We start from the raw sequence: 13703 nt of genomic DNA, 5'->3' as shown, positions 1-13703 counted from the left end.
GAGCCCCCCCGCCATTACTTTTTTTAATCCCGGGGGTGGCGGTCCCCGGGGCTCGGGGGGCCTGAGAGCACCCCAATAAATATTAAGAAGCCCCGGGGGGTGGCGGTGCCCGGGGCTCGGGGGGTCTGAGAGCCCCCCACACATAATTAAATAAAGCCCCGGGGGTTGCAGTCCCCGGGGCTGGGGGGCCCCTCTGGGCCCCCTCTGGGCCCCCCTTTACATAACTATTGCCCCCGGGATTTGGTTCCCGGGGGCCAATTGCCAAAGAATTTTTTTATTTTTGTCCAAAATTTGCGCTGGGTGCGTGAATCTGGCAGATTTGTTTTTTTTAAATGCTTTTTTTGACCCTGGGGGTCCACAAGGACCCCCTGAGCAGGCCTAGGGGGTCAGGGTGTTTCTACCCTGCCCCCTTTTTGCGTTTTTCGCGTTTCTTTTGATGATTTCTTGTGCCTCGGTTCTAACGAGGCACAAGATGGCTGCCAACACTCCCTGATTTGGAGTGTTGACAGCCAATTAGAATACAGCTCGTGCACAGCAGGGTGCGCTTAGGCTGCGCTTTGGGTACACGGACCCTCCATAAATATATATGTACTTTTAAATGTCATTTTCTCAGGAACTACTGAACGGATTTACACCATTTAAGCAAAAGGCACAAGTCTGAACTAAGGACTACCTCTTTGCCAAATTTGGTGTAATTCCGTTCAGCAGTGCGGGCTGTAGCTGCGGCTAAAGGTCCTATGGGAAATTGCATGGGGAAAACACATTTTGGGACCACCCTTTTCCTTGGCCCCTGCTACACGAATCATCCCGAGACTTTCAGGATAGGAGCGGACTGGAGCTGGCCAAAAGTTTTGAAAATTTCGCGAAGATTTGTTAATTGGCGACAAAGTTATTCCAAATAGAATGTTGCGGATTTCCTATGGAAAATAGGTCCTAAATATAACTATCTACTGGCGACCGCCAGTAGATAATATATATATATATATATATATATTACCTACTGGCGGTCGCCAGTAGGTAGTTATAGTTAGGACCCTGTTTCCATAGGAAATCCGCAACATTCTATTTGGAATAACTTTGGCGCCGGTCGACGAATCCTCGTGAAATTTTCAAAACTAATGGGGCGCTACGCTCCGCTCCTACCCTGAAAGTCTCGGGGGGATTCGTCAAGCGGGGGCTGAGAAAAAAGGGGGGTCCCAAAACGCGTTTTCCCCATGCATTTTTCTATAGGACCTTTAGACACAGCTACAGCCCGAACGGCTGAACAGAATTACTTGTAATTTGGCAGAGAGGTAGTCCTCAGGTCAAGGGAGTGCCTTTTGTAGGTCTGGTGTAAATCTGTTCAGTAGTTCCTGAGAAAATAGCATTTAAATCAATATATATATCTGTAAGCACGCTCCGAGCGCGCACCGTAAGCTTACCGTACGCGTACGGTGCCGTGCGCGAGCGCGATTCTGATTGGCTGTTAGATCTTAGTAAACATTCGAATCGGTCGAAACCAGGAAGTGTCGGCCGCCATTTTCTCTCTCGCACTCTGAGGGGAGGAGGAAAAACAAAGTTGGATATCATAAAAAGGGGGCAGGCTAGACAGCTCCTAACCACCTAGCCTTGGTTATGGTGTGCCAGAAGGCCATTCAAGGCCAAAAAATATATATATTTTTTTTTTTAAAACGCCTATTACGCTTACCGTACGCATACGGTAAAAAAAAAAAAAGCCATATTTCCCCCCCCCGTGTGCAAAAGGTGCCCGCAGGGCACCTTTTGAGCATGGCAAATATCTCTTATTACAGAACATTTAATAGAAAACCTTTCACAACGAAGCACATAATATGTCCTCCGTGTGCGGATGGTGCGCGAAGGGCATCGTGCGTACATGGCCCATCCAGCGTAACGTGGGCACGCGGTGCGCGTAGCGCACCGCGTGCCCACCGTGCGGTCACGGCACTAACTGCGTTAAGTGGGCGCGCGGTGCGCGAAGCGCACCGCGTGCTCACTGTGCATGCACGGTGCGTGAAGCGCACCGTGCGCGCACGGAACGAACTGCGTGAAGTGGGCGCACACGGCACGAACGGCGTAAAGTAACTTAGCATTTAAAAAACCGTACAAATTCACTGAAAAAACCATAGGTTTCACACACGTTATAGTTAGGAATTAGCATTTAAAAAACCTTGCAAATTCACTGAAAAAACCATTGGTTTCACACAAGTTATAGTTAGCTGTACATTTCACTCATAAAAAACCAATGAAATTCCACGTTATAGTTAGTGCAGGCAACTATAACTCACGCGACCGCAATCCTCTGCTGATGCTAATACTGTATTTAGACACTTATTTGCCCATGTCTTCTTCCATTAAATTTTAGCTATACATATATTACAAATATTTTTTTTTCATAAAGACACATATGTCATTAGCAGAGGATTGCGGTCGCGTGAGTTATAGTTGCCTGCACTAACTATAACGTGGAATTTCATTGGTTTTTTACGAGTGAAATGTACAGCTAACTATAACTTGTGTGAAACCTATGGTTTTTTCAGTGAATATATATATACATATATATATATATATATTCACTGAAAAAGACATAGGTTTCAGGCACGTTATAGTTAGACTGACCCACAATCCTCTTATATTGAAACTGATGTGACAACACAAGTTAGATTGAGGAAAATCAATTTAGTACAGAAAGGGGCTGGGATCAGTCCTTTCAAACCTAAATCTTGCTTTGTGACATTGATGCCAAAAGACGCTGTTGATACATATCATGATATGGTCATTAATGATCTGAAAAAATTGTATCATAATGTAAACAGTAACAGAAAACAGAAAAATTTACATTACAAGAAATGAGAATATGACAGGGTAATGAAAAAGTTAAGTGAAAATCATGATATTGTAATCAAGGATTCAGATAAAGGTGGTAATCTGGTCATTTGCCCAAAAAATGATTATGTACAAGAAGCACAGAGACAACTAAATGATGAAGTATGCTATAAAAAGACTAGTATGAAGGAATATAATACAGCTAAGGACACATTGCAGAAATTGCTAGCACAGTGGAGAAGGGAAGGTCTTATATCGACTGAAGAGTATAAGTTTATGTATAACAAATTCCCAGTATTACCTGTGCTATACTTGATCCCAATAATACATAAAAATGTTATGCCCGTTCCTGGTAGGTCCATTATTTTGGCCATTAACAGTGTAGGAGAAAAAGTAGGTCAATATATTGACTATTTTTTACAGGACTTGGTCATGGATTTGCCCAGTTATGTCAGGGACACCAGTGACTTTTTAATGAAAGTGGAGGGGCTAGTGTGGACTGATGACTTATATTTAATCACGTTGGACATAGAGTCACTTTACACTAGCATAGATCATAGCTTAGGTCTGAGAGCAGTCAAACACTTTTTAGACACAAGCTCGTGTGAATTTTATGAACATAACAAGGTAATTCTTGAGCTCATCTCATGGTGCCTCAATAACAATGTTTCCTTTTTAATAAGGATGTTTTTAAACAACAGAGAGGAGTGGCTATGGGAGCCTGTTTCTCCCCCAACTACGCATGCTTGCATGTTGGCTGGTGGGAGTAACAGGTTCTCAAGAAGACACATCAGGCATCATTTGAGTCACATGTTCTTAGTTATCTTAGATACATAGATGATGTTGTTATCCTGTGGCAGGGCAGTGAGATAGAAGCCCAACAATTCATTGAAGTCATTATTGACAATTCCATGAACCTAGCCTTCACGTCTCACATTCATAAAACCCAAATTGAATTTCTCGAAGTGAGGCTTCACATCAAAGAGGGTAGACTTGAAACTACTTTGTATAGAAAGCCGACATCTGGGAACATCACGCTGCATGCGAATAGTGCACATCCCAGACATCTAATCTCAAGTATACCCTATGGAGAAATATTAAGACTTAAGCGCATTTGTAGTGACGATACAGATTTTAATGAGTGCTTATATGATATGTCTGATAGACTGAAGGCTAGAGGATATAGCGAAAAAATCATCAGTGAAGCTATGAAAAAGGCTAGTATACGACCTAGACACAGCTTATTTAAGAGTGACAATATCGACTCTCATGAGCAAGAACAAGGAACAGCATCTAGGCTAAGTAATGTGGATACTCCTAGACTGATTACTACATACAGTAATGAAGAACGTAAAATTAGATCAATCATCAAAAAACATTGGCCCATCGTGCTAACGGATAGTGTGTTTCACAATAGAATAGCAGAAACCCCTATGATTACTTTTACAAGAGCAAAAACAATGGGGTCTATCCTTGATACAAACTCTCCGGAGATCAGAAAAGCTGCAAACTGGTTGCAACCAGCAAGAGGTTTTAAGAAATGTTCTTCCTGTAGAGCATGTAAATTTGGCTGTAATATGATACATCATTCTACCCCCTTTAGCGAATCTCTATTCCCCATTTATGGCAATTACAACTGCAAAACAGAATATGCAGTTTATGTTCTGAAGTGCACCTGTGGCCTTAACTGCATTGGTAGTACGAAGCTACAGGTGCATGTCCGAATATTACAGCATATAAGAGCCATTCTTCACAGCGACCCAGCGTACCCAGTAGCAAGGCACTTCAAAAGAATCCATGCTAATGATGTAAACTGTCTTACCTATTATGTTATTAATGCCATCCCAAAACCACGAAGGGGAGGCAATAGGGAACATCAACAATTAGAATCTAAAATCATTCTGGAGTTCGATAATAAGTGGCCTAATGGGTTAAATAACACAGAAGACGTACAATTTCCTTTAAACAGACAGTGAAGGATGTTACTGGTGTTCCGGAGTTGTTAAATAAGATCTGTAAAACTGAATTCTCTTTGTTACCCATTGTTTACTTGGCCAAAATAAGAAATAATGAAAAGTGTAATGATGGCAATTAATGGCAACAGAAAACTGTCTGTATAATAATTGCAGCAGCTGCTACCAATACGATTATCATTTTTCAGACTTTTTTTAATATAATCAACTTTTAGTAACATGGTATTTTCCATTATTGGATTTTACTTTTATTAATATTTATAAGATATTTATTTTAATTATACTAAAAATTGTTTTTAGACATATACTCTATTGCACTTTATATATATATTTTTTGCACATTTGCACCATTTTGCACGTCGAAAATATTTTGTCTTGCTGCTAAAACACATATGCACTTTACTGCGGTGTCTCACTGGATTCATCCAGAAAGGAGTTTTTTCTTGTGAAGAGGACCAATTTCAATTGCTTTTACATCACATGCATTTTATTTATAGGGATTATCCCATAAGAAACATGTTTTGCACAAAAATGATATTTTAAAAATATTTGCTATGTGATATTTGATAGCGTGTATTTATACAATAAGTTTGTGTTGTTTTTTTAGTTTTTAACTGGTTTTTAGAAAATCCAGTAAAAACAATGAGCAAAGCACAGCACCTTAAAGAAGCAGTTCAAAACCTGAGTCTTTCTTCCATGGCAGTAATCATGTGACATGGAGTGGTGGAGGTGGGTGGATACTAAGCAAACACTATAAAAATGTAATGGCAATCTTTAAATCCACATGTGAACAAGGGCTATTGAAGCCCGAAATGCATCGTGCGTGGGTTAGAGATTTTAATACAATAAAACAGCTTGCCTGAAATACTGCGGGGTCTGCGTCTCCTTCTTCACCGCCTGGAGGCTGGAAGTTGCAGGAGTTGAAAGTCTTCGATATATATATATATATATATATATATATATATATATATATATATATATATATATTAGAAGAAAAGGTTGCCCTTGCAGTGAGAACGCTTCAAATAGGTGAGTAATCCTCTCTTTATTGGGGTCAGAGAAACGGAACAGCAGTTGACTTTGCTTCAGAAATCATCAAAGCCTGACCGGTTTCGGACTCCCCGTCCTTGTTCACAGGCAGAATCAGGAAACAGAAGCCTTGTAGCACACCTGCTTTAAATCTCCAACAGTCCCGCCCCACGTGGGCTCAGGCAAGTGCATCATGGTATCAGCAGTTCTGCAAGGTCCGTAACTTGAAGGGCAACCTTTTCTTCTAATATATATATATATATATATATATATATATATATATATTCATCCATCAACAAATTGTTTGATATGAATTAAAGTATGCACTAAAGTTATTCCTCCAATACCAAGAAAAACGACAGCACTCCAACATGCCAATAATCCTTTTTAATGTTAATGGCACGTTTCAGCGACGTCTGCCTTTGTCAGAGGAAAGTGCACCACCACCATGCAAATCAATGTAAAGTAAATCCATTGCCCCTATTCACAAATTACTTTCTTAAATCCATGGAAACATAGAAACATAATGTTATTATTGTTATTAAATAGTCAATTAAACTAAATCAATTCACATTGTTCCAAATTGCTAATTATTTTGAATACAAATTAAAATTTTATTTTGACACGTGTTTCTGCCTGCATATCCCAGAGTCCCGATTTGTAAATGCACAATTATTGTTACTGCTCAAGGGCCACCTGGGCACCCACACTTGCATGGCAACATAATCATAATCATCATATCCGTGGCCACTGCCCACTACCATAGAGTTGGCATTGTCATTACATTGTCAAAGCCATAGCTGAAGGAGAACATTTCAGAGTGCTATGCTGAGCTCATTGCAACTACCTAATTTTGAAGGACTTCCTCATAAAAGTTGACAACAACATACTGGGCACATGTTGCATGATTTGCACACATATCAGCCATTCCTTCAAAACATCAAAGCAGATGAGGATCATTCAGCTCATTAATAGAGTTCCTTTAAAAACCCTCATACAGGATGTCCCAACGAGTACCAACTCCAGATTCTTCAGGATGCAACACCTTTTAGCTTACAGCAAGTCTTTCAATCTTTGCCAATCAATATATTAAGAAGAGGGAATGCAACTATCAAAGCCAAGATGCTGTAGTTTAAAAAATGGGGACTAGTCAAGTGCCTGATTCAACTGTTTGTGCACTTTGATATTTTGATATTTAAAGTCAGCAAAGAAAATTGTACCAAGAGCCAGGTCATCGCATTGCTGCACATGATGCTGTACCATTTTATTAAGGTAGAAAAACCAGTACCAAAGTTATGAAGAGACAGCTTAATTACGACAATGCGCTATACGCTAGGATCACTAATGAGCTCCTGAACAGACTTCAAAAAAAGTTCAGAATGCAGCATTCCGACTTATCTTCAAACCACCACTCTGCACCCACATTACACCACCACACAGAAAACACCACTGGCTTCCCATACACAAACACACTCAATGCAGACTCCTCACACACACACACAAAGCACTTCATGATATAGGACCACCCTGAAATCCACATACACTTTTACCAATCCTCCAAACACCTCGCTCAGCCTAACTTTCACTGGCACCCATACACCACATACACAAAAGCAGAGCAGGAAGTGATGCCTTCTCATTCATCTCCCCCAAAGCATGGAACAACCCCCCACAGCACATCAGAGCTTCCTTCTCACTTCTTGATTTTCACAAGAAAATGAAGCCCTGCCTTTTTAAGTTATCTCTAGGGTGACCCTCCCTACCTTCCTGTGAACCCCTGGATACCCTTTTGGATGATTAGCACTCTGTACAAATATGCTTACATAACATAACATACCATAACATAATATAACACAACACAACATAAATAACAAACACAACGTAACATACCATCACTTCCAACCACTGTAATGGGCCAGTTTATGAATTTTTCAGAACATAAATCAGGGGCACAGGAAATGCAGAAACAGCAAATGTCAACACCTATGAAAATATATAAGATGGAGCAAGACTACTTGGGTGACCTAACAAAAGTCTAATTGAATTGTGAGCAATGGACTTATTGGTTCAGGAAAAAGGAACAGTGCCCAGAACTGAGCAACATCCTGTAGCCAGTGTTTCCGCAGAGCAGGTTTTCAGTGCAGCTGTATGGCTTTCACAGCCAGAAAGACTAGTCTCTTCCTTGAATCATGGAGAGACTGATGATGATGAAAGTCAATAAATATTTGAACCATAAAATTATAAGGCTTCAGAAGACACAGCACTGGATGAGGGTAATTTTTCAGACACCACAAGTGTGAAGAGTGTTCATCCTCCAGTTGGGCTCCCTGAATTTGAAATGAACTCTACATTCTGGAATTAAAGTAACATAAAACAATTGAAATGTTCGATGTTCCCAAAAAATGGTCTTAGTTTTAATTTTGGTGTGCTAATGTAAATGAATGAAAATGGCTCAATGTGTAGAGAATAGACAAATAATCAAGGAGGATATAGGCATTTTGGACTTGGCCAAGTGACTGAGTCGTGAGAGATGACAAAGAAAAAGCCTAATTCAACCTTCTTATTAACTCTGGACTTTTTCATGAGCAACAGTCTGTACGTCTGCAACTAGTACTTCACTTACCCCAAAGAACAAGCTGCTTCCCTTACCTTTCTTTCCCATGTTCGGCTGTCAGAAACAAATTTAAACTATGGATTACAGTGCTTATTTGGGGCTCTCTCTTGGAAAAGAGATACATAAGTACATAGATAGGTAGATAGGTAGATAGATAGATAGATAGATAGATAGATAGATAGATAGATAGATAGATAGATAGATAGATAGATAGATAGATAGATAGATAGATAGATAGATAGATAGATAGATAGATAGATAGATAGATAGATAGATAGATAGATAGATAGATAGATAGATAGATAGATAGATAGATAGATAGATAGATAGATACCATATTGTAATAAGTAACTTTCATCAGTGAATGTCAAATGATGATTCAGGTAATGACTGGGAGGGGCTTAGGTAAACTTTGTAATTAATGTTTTGGTGATCATCCTGGATCAATGCTTCATGTGACAATGGAAGCGTTATTTGATTGGCCATTAGTGAACGGCACTCCACCATCTCTTGGTTCTTCTGAAACTTCCTGGTATACCTTGACTAATCTTATAGCCTGATTTAGAGTCTGCCAAATGGCTTAGTTCATCGTAATGTGGTGGATATCCCTTCTGATTTATTACAAGTGCCATTGGAAATAATGCACTTGTAATAAGGTGGATGGGGGATCCTTCACCTTTGTAACCTAGTAATCTGTCTCCAAACTCTAAATGAAGCTATAAAACGAAATTTCTGTTTTGTTTTCTAGTTCAAAAGCTCTGTATCTTTTTGGAAGGATTAACATCTGCAAGTCCTGTTGGCAGTGTCCAGATTAATGGCCCATCCTAGCTAATTATGTGTGAAAGAGATTCAGAGTCCTAAGCTTATGGACTGGAAAGTCATTATTTGTTTAAAATAAGGCAGACCAGGGGTTCAAGTTGCAAATCCAATGTGATTATAATTTTGTGAACATGGTGGGCTTAGCTAAAACGTTTTTTAATAATAAATCTTTCAGGGCAAAAGCAGCTAGATCTCTAGAATTGGTTAAAGGTACAGAAGAATATGCTCTAGAATCTGGCTTCTAATACATTATTATTTTATTTTGTCATTCGACAGGCTTTGCGATCTGCAGGGAACCTCTATAGTACTATTGCTCTGAGGTTCAGTTCTGTTCCCTAGACAAGACGGAAATGCAATTACACCATTCAAATAGAGTTTAGTTTCATTTTCTTTACTTTTATTATAAATATTTCTGAATGAAGTTTGTCTTACCTACTTTGCATTCCTGTCATGAAAACTAATATCTAATTGAGGAGTCTGTATGTTGCTAAAGACAATTTGAAAATTAGCTTAGCTGTAATCTTCCTTCAGTGACAGATATGATTTGCTTATCGAGTTGTTGAATGCTTTGCCTGCCTTCCAAATTTTCCCTAATTCCCCATCAATTCCCCATGCCAGAACACGTTATTCAATTCAATGCTTTATTGGGAATGTTGATGATTACCAATGCAAGGTTTTACTGTGTAATGAATGCTATTGAATGTTGGTATAATCATTGACTTCAGTGCTGGGGTTGTTACACATTGCATATTACTACTCTCCCCATTGGTTTCAGTTGTGTTGAAATGATCAAATATAGCATGATGCTATTTTTACTAATGTGGTGACACCTTGACAAGGCCAATAGCGCTGCCTTATTGAAAATAACTGTCCATAATATGTGATATTACATGCAGTATAGGTGGGGGTATTGTAGTTTTAGGGTCTGGGCCCATTAGGGTGAAACGTGATATGAGGGTATCACTAAAAGTATTTCCATTTACCTGATTGTATATATTTGGTATTTAATGCATTGTATTTTGTAGTGTGAGAAAGTCCTTTTCCTATACAACAGAAAAACCACTGGACTGGACAATGATTTATTGAGTGTTGTTGTATACCAGGGAGCTGAGGTTACTAGCCCATACAACCTACAAGGGAGTAGGCATAGGAATCGTGGTGTTTTGCTACCCTGAGAGAGTGAAATGCTACAATGGGGTACTTGGTTCCCAGCAAAAAGACAATTGTGGACTTATTACTTGTAAATCACTCACAACCTTCACAACAAGTTACCCAATTTATCATAGTATGTGATTGGGTGTCCCTTGAATTTCTTTACACATAAATCATTATTATTTGCAGTACTTGGTATTAATTAACACACAACGAAGTGTCTGGGTAAAAAAATGATTTTCCTCGCATGAGTGACAAGTGAAAATAAATTAAATCAAGAAATAAAACTTTCAACAGACATCGAACATGTTTAAAAAAAGATGACTAAACTGCAAAGGTATCTATTTGTGCAGAAAGATATGACACATTAATTTTATGCTGCACAATTGGACAATATCATGCAACATTAGCTAAGTTAGATTTTTGGCAAATAGTACTATTGTTATTATTATTATTATTATCATTATTATTTGTAGTAATAGTAGTAGTAGTAATAATAATAATAATAATAATAATCCCAGTGTCTCTGCTCTTTCCCTACCAAAAAATCTCCTTGCGATGCCCATTTCTGGGTGACTTTAATATTCAGATGGACAACTTTATAAACTCTTTAGTCCAGAGTTTTTTCGATGTTCTGGCTGCCTTCTTCAGGAAACTGTCCAAATGCCCGCTGGTTTTCCCAAAAAAGGAGGAGAAAGGAAACATTGTAAGAAACTGTAATGTCTGTGGGGACAACACTATTCTGAAAAAGATAAAATTCAGTACAAACCAGCCAGGAGCACGTACCACAAACATTTTAAACTTGCAAGATGCACTTTTTTCTCCAATAGAATTTGTGATGTAAATTAGTAAAGCTAATACAGCAAAATACATTTTCAAAATTGCGTCAAACTCCCTTGATCCTAAAGTAATTTTCCCCCCATTTGAGATATATGCAAAAGTATGCACAAGGCTGAGCACTTTTTTGAGGACAAAATTCCAAAGATTCAGTCTAGCCAAATTATGGCCCTCAATTCATTGTTATTTTACCCAACCTACAGAAGAGTACCTGAAGGGCTTTCTAAATAAATGTAACTCTGGTTCCCCTTTGGATCCATTCCCTCCCCATAGGTTGAGGCAATTAGGGGACTGTTTAAGTGTAATATATGTGAATGTTTTACTGCCTCATTGCGATCAGGGGTGGTGCGCAATTCCTGGAAAAGGTCAAATGTTATACCACTCCTTAAAAAACCTAACAATGACCCGGAAATCTTGTCTAAATTTAGAACCATATCTCAGCTTACTGCGGTCTCATATTTACCTGAGAAGATTGTTACCACCCAATTACCTACTTTTTTGAACATTTTCAATCTTTTTCGCTCATCATAATCAGGCTTCTGGGCTCACTATAGCACAGAGACAGAACTCATGGAAATAATTGACGCCATTAAGCTAAGTTTAGATTCTGGCCAGAAGGCAGCCCATGTTTTGTTAGACCTCACCGTGGCGTTTGACAATGTCTCACATGATATCCTGTTGCAGTGCCTAGCCTCGATTGGGGTGGAGGGGATAGCTTTAGAATGGATGGGTTCATTTTTTGGACCCTAGAGAATAAGCTGTGTGGTTTAAGCTGTTTTCTTCTGAAGTGAAGACTCTTCAGTGAGAGCCCCACACTTTGTAACATTTACATTTCTCCACTTGCCTTTCTGATTAAATCCTTTGGTATTCAAGTTACCTCTTACGCAGATAATAGCCAGCTCCTGATGATTTATGAAGACAACTCAGCGGTAGCCAAGGAGACATTTTGTGCCTGCATTATGGTGGTGATGGGGTGACTTAAAGCCAACTGCCTGCAATGTAATCCTTATAAAACAGAGATTATTCTGTTTGGTTTTAACCACCTTTCCAGTAGGTGGGGTTCGTAGCTGAGTAGTTGTACACTACCCACGCCCTCCAATGGAGGTGCTAAGCACCTAAGAGTGCATATTGATGTTCAACAATCTTTTAAATCAAAGATTGTGACAGTGGTTAAAGCCTCCTGTTCGAACTCAGGATGCTAAAAAGAAATTCTCAATCTCCTACCATGGGAAGATCGAAACTCAGTGGTCTTGATTCTCTCCAGATTAGACAATGCCAACGTTCTCTATCTGGGGATCCCAGATTATCCAATACAGCGGCTACAAATGGTGCAGAACATGGCAATTTGCATTCTGTTTATGCTCCCCAAATGCGCCTCGGTATCACATTACTGCAACCGACTTCCGGTGAATAAAAGAATAATTTTCTAAAGCCTTGACCATTGCACACCAATCTTTTTACAAGGCTAATCCTAAATACCTGTTCAACAGGCTAAATGAATACCTTCCATGAACAACCTAATATTCAGAGTCTGCCCGGCTGCTAGTTATCCCACATACCAGGCGAAAGAAGCTGGGTGGCTCAGCTTGTTCTGTTTTGGCAGCCAAGCACTGGAATGAGCATCCCTTCCAACTAAGATACATTTCAGATAAATCCATTTTTAAGGAGCAATTAAAAACTCATCTGTTTAAATTGTAGGGTGGAAGATGTATTGTAGGGTGGAAGATGTCTCTCGTCTGGCCGTTTGCCTTAGTGCGGGGACACTCTTATGGTAGCTGAGAGATTTAGAAGTATTTCGATTCATTCATTCCCAACCAACACCAGACCCTCCCCTATAATTTATTTTGGGTTGTCCAATCAGATAGAAAATCCTTCAACAAAAGCACATACAACCACATAAAAGAATTTAAAAAAACTTTATTGGAACTACATAATATAATCAACAATAAAAGACAATAGTAAGTTCAACAGCATCTTACAATAGAGAGTGTACAACGTTCAGTCCTAAAAATTTACCAAATCTCAAAGCTTTGGATCTAATATACCAGGCTGATTGCCAAAATGTTGACACGGCAGCTACTACATAAAAGCTGGTGCTGGTATAACAGATTCTCATTGTGCTTTGATAGTGCCCTATTCCCAGGGACCAACACAGCAGTGCAGTACATCTTGATCTCGGCCTTAAATAGGCTGGGCAAAAAATAAGACGTGCTCCTTGTTTTTTGTCTGAACAGAGGCATGCAAGACTCGTCTTAGTTTAGAACGTGGGAGCAGTGCATGTACTAGTAAAGGAGGCTAATGGGAGAGTGCCAAATCTGAATTTTAAATGTAAAGCCCCAGTCGAGGGTGAATTTATTTGATCAAAGATTGTACTCACAATAACTTCTGTAGACTATGAGAGAGAATTCAGTAATCAAAACCCAAAATAGTCAAGCTACAACACTCTCTCTAGAACT

Source organism: Triturus cristatus, chromosome 11 (genome assembly GCF_964204655.1).
Source record: "Triturus cristatus chromosome 11, aTriCri1.1, whole genome shotgun sequence".
NCBI classification, from domain to species: Eukaryota; Metazoa; Chordata; class Amphibia; order Caudata; family Salamandridae; genus Triturus; species Triturus cristatus.
The sequence above is the reverse complement of the archived record's forward strand: the minus strand, read 5'-3'. Positions refer to the sequence as shown.